Consider the following 24,781-nt stretch of genomic DNA (forward strand, 5'->3'; position numbering starts at 1 on the left):
CAGGAACCTGGGTGTCCTTAGGAGGTCCAGAGATGCTCAGACTTGAGAACACAAGACTCTCACTAATGCCTTACTCAGTTGTAAGTAAGGCTAAAGGACAATCACCATCAAAAGTGAACAAAGCCTTAGGCCAGGACCCTATTATTTACACATCAAAACAATGCTAAAAGGACACATCATCAAACGAATGGGGGTGGATTGCAACTACTATCAACTGGCAGTCTCCCCCAAAATGAAACAATGTCAAAGCAGGGAGATCTGACCAAACCACATCCAATTTAAAACTCTGCTCATGGATCTAATAAAATACCTTCAAACCTTCTCAGTAATAGCCTTGTAGGAAACATGGGTCATTGAGCCAGTTTCAGTCTCCAGCTTCACTGTAGTTCCGGCCACCAAAGAAGCAAAATTCGGCCAAAGCAAAGTGGCCTTGTTAATTCTACTGCTGCCATTCCGACTTCAACAAACTCTGTCTTGCCGCTAAAGGGTTTGTTAGTTGTTCCATCATCAACACCGGTGCCATGCCATAAACTGTGCCAGTTCCAGATGCTATTTTGGAGTTAACTCCAAGATCTCTTTGGCCAAAGTGAATCTTATGGTGTTAGGTAGCTTTAAGCCTTCTAATTTTGTACAAAATGCCATTGTTGGAGTTCATGGTGATTAGCAGGACACTAGCGAGGTAGGCATATTTTTCTTATTTGGACTGTGATGGAGATTCCAAAATGTCAGTTGCTTAAAGACTCTTGCTGAGGTTTGCTGGCCTGCCCCTTGGGGTCTACTTCATAGTGCAGTCTTTCTTTTTAATTCAGCCCTGTGCAAAGCAGCAGAAGTAATACAATTGTCCTTGGAGAGTGAAATGCTAACCTGCTTTTGTAGATCCTTCATCCTAATCTCTCCTCTTTGATACCCATGTTACCTTTTAATGAGGCCCTTCTACACCCTATTATGACTGCTTGGGATAACCCAGCCTCTACCCTGACATCTGCAGGCAGGTTGCTAGTCATCTTTGCGCATCTTCAACCGATTAGAAATGATTATTTTCCCACCCCCTCGACTGAGTGTCTGATATTTCTGGTTCTCATTTTCTATTGATTTAGCCCCGATTATTTTCATTCCTCCCAACCTGACAGAGTTTTCACCATTGCGAAGTCTCTCCCTGAATCCTCTGGCAAAGTGCAGGCTAAGCCAATGTACCAAATCAAGCCAGGCAACCTGGTGGACGGTAACCCCCTAACTACTTACACATTACAGGAACATGGTGTGCTCCAGGCAGTGATCAGCCCTATGAGAATACAGGGTTATATGTTGTATTAGATACTACTGAATCTCCTTTCACCATGGATGGACATGCACAAAAAATCCACACTGTTATTAAAATTAATTTTCCCATCTAGTGCAGTTAATATAACTATAAAAATAAACAAAACCCCAGCATTAAAAGTGAATATTAATCAATATTATAAAATGAATTGCAACATTGTGTGATGGTATTTCAGTTATTCATTGCAGTAAATGATGAAAGCAACCCCTCCCTTCTGTAACCCAACAAAACATTCTTAGCTCAGAAAGTGCCCTTCTGAGTTTCTTTAGGTGGCCTGTATTTCGTATACCTTAGCTGAATAACAAGATTGTTGTTTGAGGAAGATCTCTCTCAGTTATGGTGTTCCTGAGCTGAAAAGGGCCACCTGGTTTAGAGGAGCCGGTGGTCTTTGCTAGGCATTTTTGCAGCTCAGCTTGCACAAATCAATCTCCCAGGGTGCTGGATTTAGGCTTGCTTAATGCATGCCTATGCCAGACTTAAATACACTTTTCTGATTATATTGAAGCGTGCAAAACTTTTGACGAATGAGGTCAACACAAGATATAGAATATGAATTCTGTTATACCTCCACATATTCTATTACACTTAAATTATATTAGTAAACCTGTAAGAATAATGGATGCTCATTCAGAATAGAATAAATCAAACATATGTTGTACATGTGCAGTCAATAATAAATGCAGCACTTGTGTATAAATGAAAAATACATAAATATACAAATAGATGATATGTAATGGGGTACATAAGCAGAGAACACAAAGATCACGTCATCTGTAGAATGATAGAACAATAATTCTTAGGAATATATGTGCATATATTTCTATGAGTGTTGATAAAGGAAAAACCACGCAAATTCCATGTGCCCAGTTCAACTGTGTGGCATGCGTAGTACAAAAAGACTAATAATCGGAAAGAAATAAAATGTGGCTTAAGATAGCTATACATACAAACAGCGGCAGCCATTGTTACTTTCTCTTGTTTTAGTGAATTAATTGTATTCTGAAGCTGATGAAACTTTCAAGTCTGCTATGTTGTAGTTAATACATATGTAGATTTGATGTTCAACAAGTCTCACTTCCAATAGGAAAGTGCAAGATGTTGGAACTAATTGAAATTATACTGGTACTCACCAAATGTAGATGGTGATCAAGATTTGAAGACGTAGAAATCACAGATAAATACAGCATCAGAGGTGGAGAAGATGGTGCAGCTAAAGTATTTGGAGCACTCTGACGCAACACTGAATGTATTAAAAACAAATGATGAGATTGTCGGCCACACACAAGTTGGCACATGTGTCAGCACAAGTTAAGATTCAAATGTAGCAGCTTTCCTTATTGGTGATTGCAATGCAGAATTCCTAATGTGCTATCATCTGTCGATTCAGTTTTCCCAGCAATCAGCAGAAAGCCTAGCTTGTTGTTTGTATAAAATGTTCTTAGTGACAGTCTGAAAAGCATTGAATCATTGAAACATAAGTCTCACTCGAGGAGGTTGCGGGATGTGACAACAGAGTCCAGTGTGCATTAAGCTTAGCCAGCAGTTCTCCCCTGATATAAAATGCAGCAGCATTGATAATCAGTCAGATGGGTAGCATTGCCGTTCCTGCCGACCGTATTCTCTTCACCGACAAAAATAAAAATTACACTCCCCACAATGAGATTGGTTGTAGATATTCCACGAAATATGCTTGAAATTGGAAAGCTAAAAATTGAACGGGCAATTCCAAAAACAGGCCTGAAGCCAGTCAGTCAGTAAGCCAAATCCAGTAGTTTTTAAAACACGTGTAATGCCACTTGTGTTTTTGACATGGAACACAGTGTGCAGGAAATCCGCAAGATCCATTGGAAGTTGGGTTTGCAGGCGCTGTTGAATCTGAGTCCGAATGGGCCGTTTGTAAAGCAAATGTTTCTACTGCAGAGGTGAATGTTACCTCTTTCGAAGTTAGAATTGCCATGAGCTTATTTAATTTATTAACGCATATTTATCATGTTGCTTTTTGATCATACAACACTTTTGCTGGAAGAGGATAAAATGTAATTCTCCAACATTCACTATTTTCTAAACAATTGGCTAATACACAAAACCATGAACTATCCACAATAGGACTAGTTTGTTTAAATTACATAGCTATAATTTTAAACAAGGTATGGTAATAGGGAATGAGCAAGCATTTGCAATGCCATTGGTTTCGCATTTGAGAGTTTGAGTTCTTTGCATTGTAAAAGGCCATGCCTTTTATTTGTGTTGTTTTTAAAACAGATAAAAGGCATTGTCATTTACAATGCCAATAGCTTAAACTCTTGCAAATGCGAGACCTATTGCATTGCAATGCTTTTTTTCCTCTGTCTGCGGATGAAACCAGAAAAGCCAGAGTTGGAGAGAGCTTCGTATTCAGCCCTATGATATGGGGCCAAGTTTGTCTCTCTAGTGTAAAGTCGTTTCTGTATTTCGGGTGAAAACTTTGGACGGGGGGCAGGACTTCCAGATGAATCAAATTACAGCCCTCAAGGGGGGTGAGAGGAAACATGAACATTACGACATGGTGTGTTCAAGTGCGGTGAAAAAGAGGAGACGAACCGGAGGATAATTTATTCCCAGAAGCGACGCTTTCAGTTGCTTCCATGAGCAGGAGATGCGGTGTCCATGAGGATAACCTTTGGCCTGGTTTATAAAATACTTTCACTTTTCGGGTACGCTCGCGTTCACCTAGTTTATTTTATATATACATTTCCCTGACAAACATTGGTTGTTTCCCTTATGTACACCGACTAAATCACCGGTGTCCAATAGTGTCCTGTCCTTGTCACCCATGGTTGCTTCACTGAAATCGAAGCTTACGGAAGCATGGATGCGAATACAGCAAACGTCATTCTTCTAGTGACACCCCCGACTTTTAACACCATGAGAGCGCAAGTGGTTGCCCACACAGTAAACCAACACCACCATCTAAATTACGTCCGGCCTCCATCATACCTTAAAAAGAAACGCGTTGGGAAAGCATTAGGAGAGAGCTGCAGGCAGGACGAAGCAATTTGAGAAAATAGTGCTCGGCGGTTGTAGTTAAAGCCTATCGAGCAACAACACACGTAACGGGGGGTTTTCGCTATGGGAGGTTACAAAATGAGACAAGGCAATACTAAGGAGGGACTACTAAGCCTTTTGACCAATGAACAGCCACAGTTCACAGTGGACTATGACACAAGCGTTAGAGCTAGGGTTCCCATTGGTTGAAGGGAGGGTCACCTGACTACTAGGGCTATAAAAGGTCAAGGCTTAGGGCGTCTCATCCTGGGCATTGAAACTAAGGGTGGAGAGGACAAGGGTGAGTGCCTGTTTGAGCCTGGTCGAGACCAGGGCCAGAAATGCTGCCCATTTTCTCATTCAGTAATACCCACCCTACACCATCCACATCCACAAACAGAGTAACACACTCACACCAACTGTACACCACACATTTACTACAAACCAACCCCATGCACAAATCAGTGTACCAGCCCACACTACAAAACCACACAACACGTCTGTATACCCTTTTATCCCAGCTACAACACATTTCCACCATCACCAACAAACAGTACACAACTCTGTGCTATACCACTAACCAATCCACTCATCACTAACACAACCAAAATCCATGCCATACAGAATTACAACCCATCCGGACACACACTCCCCACTCTAATTACTCCTAACAGACCCCCTTTTTATCACTAACAAACCTATACACAACCTTCCATCATTTGTCCAGCCAACACCCTCCTCCTCTTTCTACCACAATAACACACTTACATGCCACAGCACCACACATTTTAACTCATGCAGCAAACCGGTCTAAAGCAAACAGTCTTAACTCTACTTTATCCCCTCCTACACACAACATACACTTAACTCACAAAAACATCACCACCCCCTTTACCTTACAACTCCCAGTCGCAAACAATACTATAGAAACAAATCCATCTCATAAAACAAATACATCAGCACCTCTGTTCACTACTCGACAACAAAATATATCATGCTCACCAGCACAAAAAAATCCCTAGAACGCAACACTTCATAATACTTAGTCACAAAATACAATCATACACCCACATTTCACAAATGAAGAAACTCTAATGCTATGCTTTCTCTCTTCCATCACACCTAACACACATACAGCAACTCTCTTCTAAACGCCTCTCATCCATTGGACAATGTAGAACATTACTACATGACCCACATGCTGCACCACCACCCCTAACTCATACACCTTCCGCCCTAAACACACGCAAACAATATAAGCAACAACTTTGCTTCTTCATGTCTACAGCATAACAAGGTTACACCACAAAAACAACACAGCACACCAACTCACTCTCAAACACCGTCTCCACCACCTATGCACAAAGACCCATCAAAATGCCTTCTTAGCCTGCTGGGTGAGGACCACGTTACAGAACAGCTACACAATTGCTATCCTAATACAGCTAATACCAGCACTAAAAACACACCTAATACAAACCCACACAATTCTGATCACTCTTCTAGAAAACAAAGTCTCACTGTCACCAAAGCACATTCTCTAAACTGTGTACTAATAAATGCTCGATTGCTCTCTAAAAACAAACCCCACATCTACGACCTTCTCACTGACGCAAAACCAGACATACTATTAATAACTGAATCATGGTTGGGAGATGATATGGCTCCAGTCCTGCATGAAGCCGTCCCTCTAGGCTATCAAACGATCACCCAAGCGGCAACAAAGGAGGTGTCCTAGCTGTTGTGTTCCGGCAAAAATTACATATCACGAGTTTTTTTTTTCTTTTTTTTATTTTTTTTTTATTGGCATTTGTTATAGTTTACAATCAAACAACAACCAGAACATTGCGGTCACAGCACAACAGCATCCTTCATCCAAGTTTCCTTTTCGTTTCCTAATCAGAGGTCTTCTGTACCCAACACCCATCCCCTTGCATACTAGTCGTTCGTGGGCTCTGTTGAAACAGTTTGCAGATATTGGGTTAGGTATACCCAGTAGTCTCTGGGTGTTGATCCAGCAGGGAGTTCTTCCTCGTAAGTTCTCAGGGTATCTCTACAGTCAGTCTTTCGGTTTCGGTTTCGGGATTCGCCTCCCATTCCAGCATAGCGAGACCCTTCTTTTGGCCATTAGCAACGCAATTACACAGAATCTGCGCTTTAGGGCCCGTAAGTCAGGCAGCAGCCCCAGCAAACAGGTTTTGCCTTCGCAGCGCACCTCACCACCCACCATGACCCCCAGTAATCTCGTCACCTGCTCCCAGTAGTCTCCCACTGCCGCGCAGGACCATGCCAGATGCATGAAATCTGCCCCTTCAGCCCCACAGCGTTCGCATCTAGAATCCCCACGCAGCCCATATCGTTGTAGCCTAGCCGGTGTGTAGTACGTCTGGTGTAGGTATTTGAAATGTAGTATGCGGAGGTTACCATTGGGTGTCAGCATTCCCGTCAGGGTGCAGGCCGTTGTCCACTCCTCCTCCGTTAACTGCGTGTCTAGGCAGCTGTTCCACTTGTCCATGGAAGCGTGTGTGTTCCCCGCTATGTCCTCCTGCATTTTTATATATAGTGTTGATACCAGGTGCTTTTTTGCAGGTGTGGTTATCAGCCATTGCAACGCGGTCAATTCCTGCGGTTCCAACGGGTACGTTGGATACAGATGTTTCACAGCTTTCTGCAGCCTATGATAGTTGAAACGAAACAGTGTAGACATGTTACTAATGTATGTTAAATGTTCAATTGTTTTAAAGGTCCCATCCTCGTACAAGTCCCCTACAGTGTCGATGCCTACTTGGCGCAGTAAGTCCAATCCCAACCTTTCTTGCGTTACCGAGATGGCCGGATGCCATTGAAGCCTGAGCGCCGGGGCATACAGCGGCAGTTTATTGGCCAGTCTGCCCATGGTATGCCATGCTTTGTTCGTGGCGTCAACGGTATTTATGTCTCGCGTGTGCAAAGGAGGCCTACGGTGAGTAATGATCGCCTCAAGTGGAATTGGCAATGCATCTCCCTCCTCAATCGCAGTGTGGGTGAGAAATGGGATCCTGTGGTACCAATAATGTGCGCATTGTGCCTGCGCACAAAGATAGTAGAGATAGAGGTCTGGGACCCCGAACCCTCCTTGACTGTACGGTAATGTGAGCGTCCGCATCTCCACCCTGGCCGTCTTTCCCGCCCAGACAAGCCTGAGGACCATCGAAGCAATCCTGCGGAACACCTCCTTTGGGGGGTGTATAGGGATGTTAGCGAACAGGTAGAGTAACTTCGGCAGTACTACCATCTTGACTATAGCAGTACGATCAGCCAGCGATAAAGGCAATTGAATCCATCTCCCCACCTTCTCCTCTAGCGTGTCAATCACCGTCCCGTAGTTAGCCCTGATCACAATTTCCGGGTCCCTGTGAAACCACACACCCAGATATTTTATCGGGTCCGTTTTCCACTCCAATGGGTAATCTATGGGGTGCGGGTGTGTGGTGTCGGTCAAGGGAATAATCAGTGATTTGGCCCAGTTTATAGTGACACCAGATTGACGCGCGAATTTTATGTATTCCCTCAATAACGGGTTCAGATTGGCCTGTGGGTCTCTCAGGTATAGCAGCATATCGTCTGCATATAACGATATGTGCAATGGCCTTTGCGGAAACTGCAGGGCCGAATAGTGATGTCCCTGTCTTATCTTGCAGGCAAGGGGCTCCAGTGCTATTGCGAACAAGAGAGGGGATAGCGGGCATCCCTGCCTTGTCCCCCTCCGGATATCAATGGTGTCTGAGATGTAGTTATTCACCCTAATCCTCGCCACAGGTGCATCATACAATAGGTGGATCCACTGGAGAAACATGAGTGGGAAGCCCATCCTTCGCAGTACCTTAGTCATATATGTCCACTCTAGAGAGTCAAAGGCTTTGGCTGCGTCTAAAAAGACCGCCGCAGCCTTCGTCTCTGGTGTTAAATAGTGTGAAAGCGCAAACAACGTTCGTGTATTGTGCGCAGTGGAGCGCTCGGGTATGAATCCAGATTGGTCAGGCAAGATCAATCTGGGCATCAGCGGGTTTAGTCGAGCAGCCAGCAGCTTGGCCAATATCTTGTTGTCCACGTATAGGAGTCGCAAAGCTCCGGATCTTTCTGTGGCTTGGGGAGTGCTAATAGTAATGCTTCACGTAAGGTTGGCGGCAGGTGTTGTTGCTCATGGGCATTACCATACATTTCCACCAGGCGGGGGGCCAGCTGGTCAACAAACGCCTTATAAAATTCGCACGTGAAGCCATCGGGGCCCGGAGCCTTACCATTCGGTAGCGACTTAATTACTTCTGTGACCTCCTCCACTGTGATAGGTTGGGATAGGTATTCACGATGTGCGTCCGATAGCCACGCTATCGCCACATCTTCGAGGTACTCCCCGATTTCAGCCTCAGTGGCCGTAGGCCTGGAGGCATACAGCTCTCCGTATGCAGCCATAAATTCCCCTAGTATTTCTCGCTCTCCATACTTCCGCTCTCCTAGCTGTCCACGGATCACCTGTATGTTCTGCGGTGCACGTCCCTCGCATATGTTAGCCGCCAATCGCCTACCTGGCCTGCCGCCCTCCCCGTAGGCCCTCGCCACCTGTCGTTTCATGGTGTATTTAATTTCATCATCCGCAAGCCTCTGAAATTCGGATAGAGCTGTCCGGATGTCCCCCAGTGTCCGAGCATTTTGAGTGCCCTCGTATTCACGTTCTAGTACTCGGAGCTCGTCTTCTTTGGCTCCGATTTGCTTTTGAATATCTTTAAGGATGCCCGCGTTAGTGCTGATGCAGACGCCACGTATAGTTGCCTTGCAGGCCTCCCAGAGCATTCCCGAGTCGGTCGCAGTGGGCGCATTATTGTCAAAATATTCCTGTATCGCCTGCCCAATGGTATCAGCGTATAGGGGGTCTATGAGCGCCTTAGCATTAAATCTCCAGCTGAATGGAGGTGGTGTATAGTTCGGGAGCTCCAAGGTGAGGAGCACCGGGCTGTGATCGGATAGTGTTCTAGGTAGGTGACGAACCTCCCTCGTCCACAGTGCAACTTCCCCCGACACCAGCCAGTAGTCAATACGGGACCAGCTACCTCGCGACGTAGTCACATGGGTAGCAGCCAGCTCAGCCGGGTGTCTACTCCTCCAAATATCAGTGAGTGCCCTATCTACCATTATGTCCTGGAGGACATGGAGTGCGCGCCTATGTGGTTCTGTTGTCGTCCCAGATCGGTCAATGTCATCGCAGAGCGCAAGATTGAAGTCTCCACCCCACACCACGTGTGGAGCCTGCAGTTCGCGCAGTTTGCTCCACAGTGACTGGTAGAATTGCGGATCGTCCACATTAGGCCCATAGACATTCACCACAGCCAGCCGCTGCCCCCGCAGGAGACCAGTTAGAATTACAAACCGCCCCACGTCATCCTTCTCGACCTTCTCAATTGTATATTTAAGTCCTTTTCTTATCAGCACCATCACCCCCCGCGCATATGAGGAGTAAGAGGAATAGTGTACTGATTCGGCCCATCTACGGCCCACAGTTATTCGGCGCGACGGTGCGCAGTGGGTTTCCTGTATGAGTGCAATGTCTACGCGCTGTCTGTCTAGATATGCCAGCGTGTGCCTAATTCTTTTGGGGTTACCAAGCCCCCGGACGTTCCACGTTAATAATCGGATATATCCCGCCCTCAATCTGGTATCAGCCATTCCCCCGTGTCAGCATGCATGCCCCAGGCACCCCCACTTCCAGTGAGCGCGCCCCTATAGCTTTCGTAGCGGGTAATGACCTTCTTGTTTCTCAGCAAACGTACTTGGATTTCAGCAATGCGTCTCATGTACAGTGACCAACATTTCAACTTCCCAACCATACCCCCCTTCCCCCCACCCACTTCAGCACCCCAACCATGCCAAAGACATACCCCATAACTAAGTTTAAACATCAGGGTAACTTGATTCGGGGATCTCCCTTTGTTTGGGGGGACCGCCTAGAACACACTACTCCATCCAACTCAATGGATGTGGACGGGGACAAATCCTTGATCAGAACCCATTGGGTCCCATATCCATGTAAGCATCTGAATGACTCTCCCCAGGGCCCATCGCGGCAGCAGCAGTGTTCATATCATCCCATTTACTGTTTTACTGTCCTGCCAGCAGACGAGTTCCCTCCAGTCATTTGTTTGTCCCTCCTCCCGCACCTTACCTATGTATCTATGATCTAGTCCTGGGAGGCAGGGATTGTTGCTCTCGCTGCTCTTCTGGGGGGGCCGTCCTCAATCCCAGAAAACCCCCATGCCCTCCCAGCATGGGACGGCTGCTTCCCACGCTACGCGGGCCCTGTCTGGCAATGGTGTCCCACCACCGATGGCCCGCAGGCAAAGGTCAGCTCTGTATCACCATGACGGATATAGCAGCACTGTTACCGGACATCAGCCCCTCACAGTCCCCGGCATGTTTGTGCGCAGCAGGTGCAGTCTCCGTCTGTGCCATGCCAGAAGTCGCCTTACCGGCCATTCCGCCCTCCGCAGCCCATTCCGGCAGGGCCGCAGGGTCAGCACACGGTGTAGAGTCGCTTAGTCGTTCCTCTGGTATTTCTTTGCACAGGTTATTAGTCCGCGTCCGCATTTTGATCAACTTTCCGCCTCTCCTTTCGCTTAGCACTGATTTTTTTGATGAGTTCATGCGCCTCTCGGGGCGAAAGGCACAGCGTCGCATGTCCATCGTGTGTTATTCGAAGCCGGGCGGGATATAGCATGGCATAATCGACCCCCATCTCACGAAGTTTCTTTTTTACCGGATTGAACTCCTTCCGCGCTTGTTGAACTGCGATTGTAAAGTCCGGATAGAACGCCAGGGTGTTTCCTTGGTGCGTGATCTGTTGCTTTTCACGCGCTATTCGGAGGACAATATCGCGGTCCCTGTAATTGAGGACTCTGGCGACTATAGGCCGCGGAGGCGCCCCGGGCTTTGGTCTCGGGGCCAGTGACCTGTGGGCCCGCTCGATGAGGAACATTGGGGATAGGTGCTCCGCGCCCACAATTTCCTTAAGTAGCTCCTCAACATACGTCTCCATCCGTCCAGTGTTGGTAGACTCCGGAACCCCCGTGATTCTCACGTTATTGCGTCTTGAGCGCGCCTCCAAATCCTCTGCCTTGTTTTTTAGCACCTCCATCAGTCTCTCAGCCTCCGTATACTTCTGAGTCGTGGTTTGCGAAGCGTCCTCCAGCGCCCCAATTCGGTTCTCTGCCTCCGTCAGGCGCTCCCCGTGCGCGTCCAGTTTCGCTGCCATGTTGTCAACACGCAGCGTGATAGTGTCTAGTTTGCCATGTACAACTTGTAGGCTCTGCTGGATGGCCCTCAGCGCCTCCGCCATGCCCTGTGGTGTCGAGTCCTCAGCACCCGGTACTTCGTCTGGTGGCATTACCGCGCCTTTGGTCTGGCGCTTAGTTTCAAATGGAAGCTTTGTCTGTGTCTTCTCTGGTTTCCCCATTTTGTCCGCTTGCGCCCCTTTGCCCCGGGGGTCCAGCCGACACAGTCACCGATCAGCACCTTCGCCCCCCCAGGTGGGATTAGGGGGTGTCGTAGTAGTATGGCAGTTTCTCAGGCTCTCACCTCTTAATGCCAATCTGAGCTCCAGTGCCGTCCGTCAGTGCCTCCACGACCGTCATGTGGCCCAGCTCTCACCGTCACGCCGTCAGGCCTGCGTATTCAGCACCCCCCACGGCGCGCACCATGTAATGCTCGCAGTATCAGCGTCACGCCAGACGCCTATGGATCTCGCCAGTGTCCGGACTTTTCATTGTCATGCAGCCAGCTTGTAGTACACTTCCACTCCGGCCCTCCGCAGCGTCCCTCCGATCTCGCGATCGCCGCCGCAGTCCAGCGCTATTTGTCTCCAGCCGCGCAGCTTCACCGCGGCCCAGCCCTCACCTCTTCAGCGGTCAGGCCGGCGGGCAGCATGTCGCTCCTCCCAGGGCAGCGCCCGTCCGCAGCGTTGTCGTGTCTTGGCGCGGCCTCCGCAGCGCTCTCCAGTCGTTGTCCGTGCTCTCAGGTCCACCGCGACGTGTCAGCAAAGGACATCCGAGGGCAATTCAATGTCCGCATCACCCACAAGCATCGGTCTTCAGTGGCTGGGCCGCTACCTGCAAGATCGGGTCTTCTCGTCGTCGGGCGCCGCCATCTTGGGAGCCGTTAGCTTCTCGCGCCGCGGATCACCTGGGCCCGTGTTTTCAAGGATCGCAGGGCATCTGAGCTGTTCTCGTGCTCCCCTTCTGTGGAGGGCAGCCTCCGATCAGTGCAGCGACATTTTCTGGCCTTGGAACGACCTCGGTCATGCTTTTTTTGCCATTTGCGTTCCCCGTCCGGCGGAGCTGTCTCAAGAGGCAGCCATTCCGCTGTGCGCCCTCTAGCGCCCCCACATATCACTAGAGTTGATGACATCTCCATAAAGAATTGTGAGGCTCTTCTCACCAGATACAACTCTACACAGTCCTACTCCTGTACACTCCTGCTCCTTTACAGACCTCCACCTAGCAAGGTCACATTCCCAGACCTACTTCTAGACACAGTTTCAAACCTGATAACAATACACTCCAACCTAAGCATACTGGGTGACCTCAACATTTGGTTTGGCAAACCCAATATGCCACATCCGAAACCAACAATCACTAGGCTAGACGCACTGAACCTGCATCAGATCGTCAACAAACCCACACACATTGCTGGACACATCCTAGATGTTATTTTTGCTTATACCGAAACTAGTTAGCTTTCAAACTATAACTCCAGCCACCTGTTCAGACCACCATTTGCTTGCTTACCAATATAAAACAACATTAAGCGACTCACCTAAAGCCACCTTACACCACCTATCGACCGTGGAACAAACTCAATTTGGAACACTTAGAAACACAACTATCATCCAGTACAGATCTGGAAACTTTAATTTCTGTTTAAAAACTGAGTGGCTATAGGAAGCTTTTGATATCCTGATACCACTCAAAACCACACAACAGAACAAAAGAATATAAGCACCTTGGAGAAATACAGAGATGAAAGACATAAAACAGCAAATTAGAAAGCTGCAACATGCCTGGCTCAAAACAAACGCCAAACAAGACAAACTTTAACAGATTATACAAGTCGGCTATCGGAAAAGCAAAGAAAAGGTACTATTCAGACAGAATTCAAAATGCTAAATGTGCAAATAAAGAATTGTATAAAATTCTCAATGAATTTCTTAAACCAATTGCCTAGAAGGAACTCATCCCGTTACTCAGAATTTCACAGTCAAACTGGCAAATCATTACATAGACAAATCAGACATGTTAGACTCGTACTTTAAACTGAGACAAAGCACTAGCACTAACCCTTTCACAAAACATCAATAGAAGAATACTCTAACTCAGCCTCTCTGTTGCTTCCAACACATTTCACACAATGATTTTATGGACCTGGTCAAAGCAAGCAGGCCTGCCCGCAGTCCTTATGACCTGTGTCCACTGCAAACTTTCAAGACAATTCTTCTAACAACCTCTGCTGCTACTCCAGTAAGAAGAATGGTCAATGATTCCTCAACTACTGGCATATTTCCAGAATAACTTGTTGCAGGGATTCTGCTTATATACAGAACTATGCATAGAACCCCAGGACCTCAGTGAATTGTGGTGTACCAGAAACTCACCTTAGAACCCAGAACCCAGTATCCGGCTAGCATAAGTGTCCCATTCGTTATCCGAGATTTGGCTCGGCGATCCCAATGAAAAGACAACCCAGAACAAGCTACTCAGTGTACTCTCAGGAATGGTGGGAATCGGAAATACCTGTTCGTATTTTATTCTCACATCAGTCCACAACAAGAATCAACAGAGACACGGTGAAAATAAAGAGTTTATTTTTATAGACCACGTGTCCTAAGATGCAGTACTTTGGCTAATACAAGCAGACAAATGATTAGAATCAAAACCATCAGCATTGTTACAATACCATAGAATATTAAAGGTGTGATCATGTTATAATGACGGTGGATACTACCACCTTCCCTTTACTAAGAAGCTAATATTATTATTATGCTAATAGAAGGTCTCTTAGGCTTGAATAGGGGACCCCATACCTCAAAGATCAGCTTAGTGAAATCACATCACAGGAGCATCAGGAGTCTTCTCGCAGGAAGGCTCGTCTTCGGTCTGAATACTAAACATAAGTGCTGCAATATTAAAAGCACCAACTTTCAGGTATTTGCAGCTGCCTGTGTGTTATGGCTAAATAGTGGGTCGATCAACCTAGAGTGGGAAACATGCATTGTCTAACAACCCAGACTGTTTGTCACATCATGTACAGACCAAGGTCGCTGCGCAGAGCTCGGGATGGTAACAACAGATTGCTCTCGTGTGAGGCAAAGCTCGAGTCAGCAGTTTGTTTAAGCAATAACATGTAAACGCAGTGTCGTGCGCAAAAGCAGCAAGATGGCTTTCTAACATCTAACGTGGTTATGCTAACTTAACAATGTATGTACGTGTTAAGGGAGTCCTTACTACATGCCCCCTTGATCGAAGCACTAAATAGTATGCAAGAAAAGAGAGAACGCAGAGTTCAAGTGCGACAGAGCAGAACAAGGCGTATTCAATTTAAAAAACAAGTTTCAGTTCAGGCAAAGTCCGAGAATGAAAAACCAAAAGTGGAGAGAAAAAACAAAAAAACCTCAAACGTGCAGCGGGGAGGGAAAAAAATGAAAAAACGCTGCGCCGGGCAGCAGTGCAGAGGCACAGGTACTGTTCCAGACACGTCAGGAAAAACACAGTGGACGACAGTTCACTCAATCCATGAACGTATATGCAGCATACGTGGCCACTGCTTCCAGCAGAAAATCGTTGGCACGGCCACTAAAGGTTTCAGCCATCCAGTTAATCAAAGAAAAGGAACATACATGTTCTTCCATTAGCGGAGCCTCTAGCACCATCAGAGGGCAACCAGCATGTACTTCCAAATAACTCATATCCAAGAAGTCATATGCCGCCCTTGCGATGTCCCAATTACCCAGGATTCCATGCGCCGCACCACAGGCCATAATCCGAACACCAGAACAGGCGAACTCGTGAGACACTAAGGGCCTCATCAGTCGATCATAATCCGGGTCCGGAGACACCGTGTTGGTTAAGCACAAATCCAGAGGCCATTCAAAGGGACAATCTAGGCAGTGAAAGACAGGTTGCACGCAGGTGAAGTAGGAATACCGGAAGGATAATCCATATGCCAGGCTCAAAGTCGCCAATGGCAGGACACCATAGTATTCAAGCATCCTGTCACGGAGAAGATGCAGACGGGACAGGCTGTCGTGTGGCACAGAAAGAGCAGCCATTCCGTAGTATGAAAAGTAAAAGTAGCACACCTGCCACTAGCGCCAGAATCAACGGGACACCTCCAAAGACGCTCGAGAAAATAGAATGAAAAATTGCCGGAATCACACCAAAAATAGTTTGGAAAGAGGTCACGAGGCCTGAGCCCACAAGTTTAAAAAAATGAGCCAGGCCTGTTGTGGACGAGGCATTGAAAATTGTTTGGATCAAAGCTCCAAAATGCAGGGGGAGGTCAGTATTTAAAAGCGCCTGTACCTCAGTGCGCGTATTTGCTACGTGAAGGACAAATGTTTCTCGGGAGGAAGTCAATGGCACCTCCTTTTGGGACAATAGAGCTCTTATTCTGCACATCTTGTTGAACTCTGCTTTCAAGGTCGGAATCGAAGGCCAGATGGAAACATCCAGCCGCCCATGCGGGGGAGGAAACAGAACATTATTGCAGCAGACAACCCTCTGCGATACAGTTACTATATATGGGATTCCCACTAACATCCCGCAGCAAGCTTCATTATTCAAAATTAAATAACTACCGTTTGCAAGCAGCGTGAAAGATGGTGTAATCACTGGCACTGGGATACCTTTGAGGACGCAGGCCAAATTCGGGGCGTGTACATTACAAGCACCGTGCAACTGAATGTGCCTACATACTACAGAATGATCAGGTGTCGTCGTACATTCCTCACCTTTCAGATAAACCTCAGTACCGTCTCTTGTACATCTATACGTAAAAGGGAGGGACCAAACCTCATGTATGAAAGCGGTACCCAGCTGTTCATATCTACCCAGAGCATAGTGTTTCATACAGGACGTAAACTTAAAAAGCGCGAACGGGAGAGTGATCAACCCATGTAATAACCACACTGCTGAATCCAATTCCGCCACAGAGAAAGGTAACGGCTCCAATTTCTCAATATGTAACAAGGAATATGAAGCATCTTTCATGGACATGAACTGCTGTTTGTCAGTAAGGTCAAAGGGAAGAAATAATGATGTTGTATTCAGATAGTCCCAGGGGACCTTCCCTGCCTTTAACGTTTGTAATGTCCATGCAAACTGCATAACAGAACGCAATTGGTTTTGACCATGATACAATACCGACATATCATCATGTACAATATCAACAATCGACGAAACAATATTGTCTAATGTATAAATTCGAGAAGACATAGTGCTAATGCTGTTGTCAATAACTGCTAATACCTTTTCCATATTAGCTTGATCAATAGCTCTCAATCTTGAAGCCGCCTCAATTTGCGACAATTTCCATACTTCGTTGTAAATAGCATACGCCCACCTTTTGGTTCTGCCACCCACAGGACCTTTAACAAAATCATTCAAATCTATTTTGTCATGTAATTTTGACAAATGAACTTTGACAGAAGCCAAGGTGGAATGTCGCAGCCAGGACTGACATAATTTCCCTACAGAGTATGTAGTTACTGTATGTGACGACTCAAACTTAGGGTCTACGCGTTCCTGAGTATACCCTGGTTTCAGCCCTAGAAAACGACGTTGACAGGTATCAGAACTGCTTTGCCAAATTAACCATCCCTCACTACTAAATTTCGAAATATTGAAAGATGTATTAGAAACCAACGACTGCAAAGCAGGAAGGGACAGATCTGTGTGGTTATCCCAATTGGGGTAAGCGCCCAGATCCGGCACAGAAGGTGAATTTAGTTTTTTAGAAGTGGCCAATCCGAAACAGGTGGTTTGGAAGATGGTTGAATTTAAAAACAACATATGATTTGGTACGAGACAGGCACGGTGTAAAGCTTCAGTTCCCTCAACCTGCCACGGTTTGGAACCCCAAACCGACTTAAGATCAATAGTAGCCTTCCATAAATCATAACCTTTGATTGACAACTCATCCATAAAGGATTTAGAATAAAGTAATTTGGTGTGTGTCAGTCTAACCTTCGAGGCAGACTCAGGCATAACCTTAAAATAAAAGGATGCCGGCCGGGTCAGAAACACTGAAATCAGTAAAATAAGTATACTTATCAACTAATGTAGGCGAACTGCCAAAAGAGGGGGTGGGACAGTGTTCCCATTGGGTAAAATTTACAAAATTTCTAAATGTATTCGCTTTATGCAGGAAGTGATTTCCATAATGCTGAAAACAATACTGTTCCGCATAGTTAGCCGCATTATCATATAAATCTTCAGCATCAAAAGCGGCATAATATTTCAAATCTGAAAACAGTGCTTCAATGGCGTGAACATCCCAATCATCTGAACGTATGTTCTGCTTAACCAGATCACCCATAGAAACACGAAATACATTAGGTACATTAATGACCTCTGTAGGCCCATGAATTTGAAATTTAACAGCATCCCACGCGATTCCATCCAAGACGGGCCAGGCAGTAATATTCACAAAAGTCTGGTCCCTTTTCATGATGTGGGACGAGGAGTGGGGGGGCCAAAGTTCCATTAATAAGTCTAATTGTTGATCTCTCTTTGAGATAGTGACCATCCACCAGACGGAAAAACACTATTACAAATCCAATGGACATAAACAAAAAAATACTGAAGAGCAACAGCCAAATGTATGTCCAAGGGGTAACCAAAAAATGTCTTTTAAACCAGCTTGCAAAAACAGCAATGTTCGAAGGGGGAGTGGAGGGCAACGAGTTAGTGTCAAAGGAGAAACGGGACTGGTCAACCGCCGTCGAGTGTAACACAGGCGAGTGACCATTTGTAGGATAAGCATACTCAGTCTCGTCGGGCAGACCACCAGCCGGTGATATTAACAGGGGATCAGTAACTGACTGCATCTCGATGGCAACATCAGACAAGGTGGTAGAAGCAGGAACCAACATTGAATTTCTTTGCATCGTCTGGCATGAAACTGCTGGAGTCAGACTAAGAAGTATCAGCCACTCGCTGAAGTTTGACATTGTCAATAGAGATGTACCTGTTTTCCTTTCGACCAGGAAGTGGAGGTAAAATGACTGTTCTTGTACCCTGCACACCAAGCACTGGAACCGGTGCACGGTAAGAGGGGCCAAACTCCTTCTTGTTCTCCACCTTCTCACGGACCAGGTCTCCAACTCGGGGTATCCACTAAGAAGGGGGACCCCTGAGAAATGATACGGGCAGGACTACCAGGGGAATCATCAAGTTACAAAGGAAAGAAAGAGTACCTGCCACGGGTTGATCACAATGAGGCCCTAAATCAGGGTCCCGATACTAAGGGACCACAACCAATAGGCAAACCGAACCAAGATAGAATGGAATGGAGACAGACAGAGTCTAAAATAATTTGAGTATTTTTAAAGAAAAGTCTTTTTTATTTTATTTCATCATTAGTGTTTGTGTTAGATATGAAAATCATTTGTTTTATAAAGATTGTAAAAAATTAGACAGAATAAATCAGAGAAAGTAATCAAACAAAATATCCAACAAATACAATTTCAATGTAGCGAATTACTGAACAGTCCCACAAAAGCTCCTTCAAACGGACAATCATTCATACTATCACATATCCGACAACAACATCAAACGACATGTAACATTAATACATATTCGTAAAAACACATAACAGGTTGAAATAGTTGTTTAACAACTGAAGTTTAAGGAATGGACTTAGAACAGTCCATGCGGCTAAAAGGCACCAATGAGCACGTTTATGGTAGCCGGGAGTGCGGTTACAGAATGCCAACGCGCGTTTCGGTGAACAAGTCCCGACGGGGGCTGCACCTTCATCAGGGCGAAGGAGAGCAGGGATGGTGGGACAGACACACCTATAAACAAACAAAAATTGTAAACAATAGGCAAAAAATGAGACAGTTCAGAGTAACATAATATCTAAACACAATGGTGTAGCTAAAAATGTAAACATGATAGAAGTTACAGCATTGAATGAGGAGTACAATTTATAGATCTGATTAAAGTTCAATCAGAGGTTGAACCTGACATAATTAATATAATTAAATCCGGTGGATTAGCAATCATCAAAGCGGTTTGCCACAGGTCGAAGCAAAAAAATATAGATTTACAGAAAATGAAATAGGAAAATTGGAATAAGGTGCAGCATAGGTAACAAACATCAATTTAGAAATATACATTTTTTAAAAATAGGAACAGGTAAACAATATAAACAGATGTTTCAACATGTATTCAATAAATAGAGAAATGAGAAATGAAGAATAGCTATCTAAAATAGACCGAGAATAGATGTGTGTTCAGCCAACAAAACATAAAGGGTGAGTAAGATGTAGATCATAAGGATGTATAGTCCTATATCCCTTCTTATCGATAAGGATCAGAATGACCAGAGAATGACGAAACAGAGAAAGTTAAATGTGCTCCAAGTTGGAAAGTTTGCAAAAGCATCGTGATAGGAAAAGATATGCACCAACCAGGACAAGTCACATATCTAAACGAGTATGACGACCTTATATCCCCTCAAGGCAGCAAGTGGCGATAATGAGAAAAGGGAGGGTAGAGAGCGTCAATGCCCCTTGGGGAGGGGAAGACCAACCAATACCTAAAGGTCAGTAGTTTTCCGTGTCGAGGACTCAGCCACGCACTAGCAATCAAGAGTTTTAAACAGCAGCCAACGGTGACGGTAAATCTTCAAAAAGATAGCCGGTATCTAATGGCTGAAGGGAACCTCGAGCGATTCAGAATCTAAAAGATTAGGGAGGCAAAGGTTAAGGGAAGGACTCAAAAGAAACTTTTCTACACTGGTTGCTAGCAAAACTAAATAAAAGGGAAGGAAATGTAGAATGTAACCTACCCGTCATTTTAGTCGTCCAGTAGTAAAGAGGGAAGGTTGTCCTTGGCAGGTACTCTTTCTTTCCTTTGTAACTCCAACTCGGGGTAGCCAGCCGACTACCGGAATCTGAACTTCAGCTTCAGACGTGGAGGGCAAGTGTTCCTTCGAAAGAGTGTCTCTGGCTTCTTGTAGAGTCTACAAAACAGCACAGTGATCATCTACGTCAAAGGGTGCGGTCGACGCCGCCATGTCCAGACCATCAAGGTCTGGAACAAACATTCTGATTCCGAAGAGCATCATATATGGGGTCCGCCCACCCAGAGACCTTCTAGGGAGATTATTAAGTGCACGTTGGACGTTATACAAATGGGCTAGCCAGTTCCGGCCTGTGCCTAAAACACGTGCTGTCAATGATTGCTTTAAGTCACGGTTCATTCGCTCCACCACACTATTACCCTCAGGTCGGTAGGGGGACGAAAATTTGACTAGGACCCCCAAATTTCTCATAGCCTCCTTGTAAGCCTTAGAGGCGAACGCAGGGCCCTGATCAGAATGGAAGGTACCACACGCAAAAGTTCCCACAAAGACACGCAAATCCCTGATGACAGTCCGCGAATCAGCACTCCTTTGTGGCCATACCCAAAGAAAACGTGTGCACGAATCCACCGCAACCAAGATATACTTGTACGCAGTATCAGAAGAAAAAGGACCGCAGTGATCTAAATAAACACAACCAAATGGCTTATTTGATATGTACAACTGTGTTTGTGGTGGGCGCGCAACAGTAGAAGGTTTAATCTGTTGGCAAATGTCACAATCAAGAACATAAGCGCGCGCTTGTTTATATAAACCAAACCACCAGTAACGTTGTTGTAACAGAGATATAGTAGCGGACACGCCGGCGTGGGCTGACGCCAACCCCTCGTGCGCTGCTAGTATCAGAGCTGGTCTGCAGTCCGCGTTGAGAATAATTCTGTCACCAACGTCGTTAATCCTCACTAACGGGACGTTATCAGGACTTAAATGATAAAAATAACGAGAAGGAAAACCCCTCGGGTAATCACTTCCCTTCTCTGAAGCAGCAATAGCTGCCAAGATGTCATCATCAATCTTACTTTTGGATCTTGTAACTGCTGCCACTAAGTATGTAGCCACTGCGGTTCTTGCTGCCTCGTCAGCCAAGCTGTTACCGACAGCATGGACACCAAGTCGTTGGTGACCAAGAGTGTGAATAACATTCACAAGAGGGAGACGGTCTTTAAAGTCTGCCACTCGAACCCAAAGCAGTTTATGCTTAATTGTGCTACCTTTGGTATCTCGATAATCATTTTGAGACCAGAAGTGTAAGTTGTCATTGTAGGACTGGACACAATAAAAAGAGTCACTTACTATTAAAGTCGTGACACGGGGATCAGCAAACTCCAGTGCAAGCACCAGAGCCCGAAGCTCCGCCAATTGCGCTGTACAATCACCCAATGACTGCGTATGCACTGCATCAGATTGGAATTCACCATTTACGAATGTACCTACGACAATTGCGCAAGCCGCAGAATAAGCGTGCTTTGATCCAATCGCGGGCTGCGCCGAGCCGTCAGTGTATATGACACAATGGTATTCTTCGAGCGGGCGCAAAGACAGAGGAGCCGGATGAACGAATTCATACTGCAAGTACTCTTGAGTCTGTAATGAGGCGTCAAAGATATAAGTGACATCTGGCGACGTCAGAGTTGTGGCCCATTGTATCCACCGTGGATGCAAAGCTTTAGAATTTGGTACACTTGCTTTAGTCACTGCCTCTAGGGCAGGATACGGTGTTACAACCAGAATCTGTTTCCCATGCGACAGTGCGCGTTCTTTAAGGATCGCCATCTGTACAGCAGTCAGAACTTTCTCGACCGTGGAAAAACGTAATTCAGCAGAGGTGTACAAGTGTGATTTATACGCAATGGGGACTGTATCGCCCTCATTAAACGTCAAATACGTGAAACCCACGGCGCCTGGTACTATTCTTATTACCAGGTTAGTGCGGTTATCACGCGTCAGCAAGTATTGTGAAGCAAGAAGATCAGCCTGTAAAGACTGTAGAATAGCAGAGTGTTCTAGCTGCCAGCTAGACTTCGAAAAGGAAGGTTGTACCAAGGCATAAAGCGGTTTGATACGCTGGGCATAATCAGGAATATACGTACGTCCGAAATTCAGAAAGCCCAGGAGAGATTGTAATTTTTTCAGCGTTGTAGGAGCGCGCAAGCATGCGCACTTCTCCAGAAAGTGAGGAGCTAATCCCTTACCCTCATTGTTGAGCTCGTAGCCCAAAAACAACACTGTATATTCCGCGATGTGAGACTTCGCAAAATTAAATTTGTAGCCATAGTCCGCAAAACTCACTATAATAATGTCGACTCGAGACAGATGTGGCATCAGCTCATCATCCGTGAGATAGATATCGTCAACATAGGAGTATGCATCGGGGTCTATTCTCTCTAAGAGAGAGACCACGCGAGCGGAAAAGACGCCAGGGCTGTTTTTGTAACCCATGGCTAATCTCGTAAACTGTTTTTGTTTGCCGCCCGAAGTAAACGCCGTCCACTGGCTACTCAGTGTGGACAGGTTGTGGCTAAAAAAGCCATTGGAAATGTCAAGTGTCGTTTTAAATCTTTTACGCACGAGACTGTCGACTAGAGCCGAGCTGTGTGTATTTTGTACCGCGCAGTTCCGGCAATGGGAATTTAGGTGCCGGTAATCCAAAACTAAACAGTACGAGCCGTCAGGCTTCGTTACAGTGAATAAAGGGTTATTCATAGGGGACACACAAGTTTCAATAACACCCTGATATTCCAATTGTTCAAGGATCACCGCGACGTGTGGCCTAGCTTCACGACGCATGGGATATTGGGGTTGAGGCTGGGGCATCGACCGCAATGGAATCTCATGGCAGGGGGACTACCGGTCCCATCCCACCTGAGTACGATACACCGCCGGCGCAAGCGCCATAGCCCACTCCTCAGCATACACTTCAGCCTGGTCCTTAGGCACTGTGTGCGCAAAGGACGGGAGGATTACCTCCTCCCTTCTAGGAGCTTCTAAAATGAAAGCTGGGGGCCAATCTGCCTCCGCTAGGAGGATATCATAGGTGGTAGTCAGATTATCCCAAAAAATCCCCTTAATTTTACGTTATATGTCACCCTCAATTAGTAAGACTATTTCATAAAGTCTGTCCGGGGGGAGCCACTCTGGTGTCAGCTGTTTCAACAGTAACCATTATATCAGTTGCTGTCGCCGCCAGAAATGGACGCAGAGCTTGACGGACTATGGTAATTTCCGCCGCGCTGTCCAGTAGCGTCAGCGCCCATATCCGGTTCCGAAGCTGTGTCCGCACTATCTGAGGCATACCTCGCCGTCAGAGCAGCCACTTTCTTCTTCTGAAACGGGGGTCTTTGTCGTGCAAATTCGTCCTGCTTGCCTTTACCCTCAGTCTGTCGGGGCTGGTCACGTGTTTGTGGAGCACCCCGACCTTTGCCACCGCCTCCGCCACCGGACTGTGAAGCCGATGTTTCCTGTGAAGAACGAGGAGAACGTTGTTCAGAAACCTGAAATCTATCAGGAGACTTAATAGTAGCACGATCACGCAGATCATAAGTGCGTTCACTACCTGACTGAACGGGAGAGGCAGGCCGAGAGCCCTGTTTCTGCTGCTGCTTTCCCTGTTGTTTTGACCGCCAATTCTGTTTCTGAAAGCTTGGACGGCCATCCTTACCAGAGGCTTCCGCCTTACCCTGCTGCTTAATATCGGGAGTTTTGATCACAGGCTTAACTCCTAAAGAGCTACGACCCAAATCTCTGTACGCACACGAGATTATTTTCGCAAATTCCCGCGGCTTATCCTCATCAGCAAGTTTCTTCAGTTCATTACGAACTTGGAACTGCAAAGCATCACCCTTAAGGTTACCCATTATCATGGTAGCCACCAGGTCAAACTGTCCGAGGAGCCGCATTCCTAATTCTATCGCAGACTCCGCACCGTGATTCTCTTGAACACGTTTAATAACGGAGGGCAGCATCAACATAGACGGAGTGCCAAAGCACTGCGCGTACGTCGCTGCAAAGACCTTGCCCCAGTTCACACAATCATCAACGTCGGGGACCAAGTCTTTAGGCAAACTAATGGTAAGGATCCTGTGTTTCTCCACAGGAGATGTATTCGGGTATACCGCTTCTATTTGGTCAAATTTTTCAGCAAGCCAAAAGGGGAAATCATCCCTAGTTTGGGGGCGCTTGCCCATAACAGAATTAACCATAACAGGACTAATGACTACCGCGTGGTGGTCAGTAGGTTGTCCCGCAACAGCAGGTGCCCCCGCCTGC

The 24,781-nt window shown here is 46.2% G+C and overlaps 1 protein-coding gene across 3 annotated transcripts in view; it reads left to right on the plus strand.

Annotated features, from left to right (window-relative positions):
- Positions 1-24,781, plus strand: part of AEBP2 (AE binding protein 2) — a 407,512-nt gene that overhangs the window by 299,967 nt on the left and 82,764 nt on the right. The window lies entirely within an intron of this gene.

Source organism: Triturus cristatus, chromosome 4_1, assembly GCF_964204655.1.
Source record: "Triturus cristatus chromosome 4_1, aTriCri1.1, whole genome shotgun sequence".
In the NCBI taxonomy this organism is placed as follows: Eukaryota; Metazoa; Chordata; class Amphibia; order Caudata; family Salamandridae; genus Triturus; species Triturus cristatus.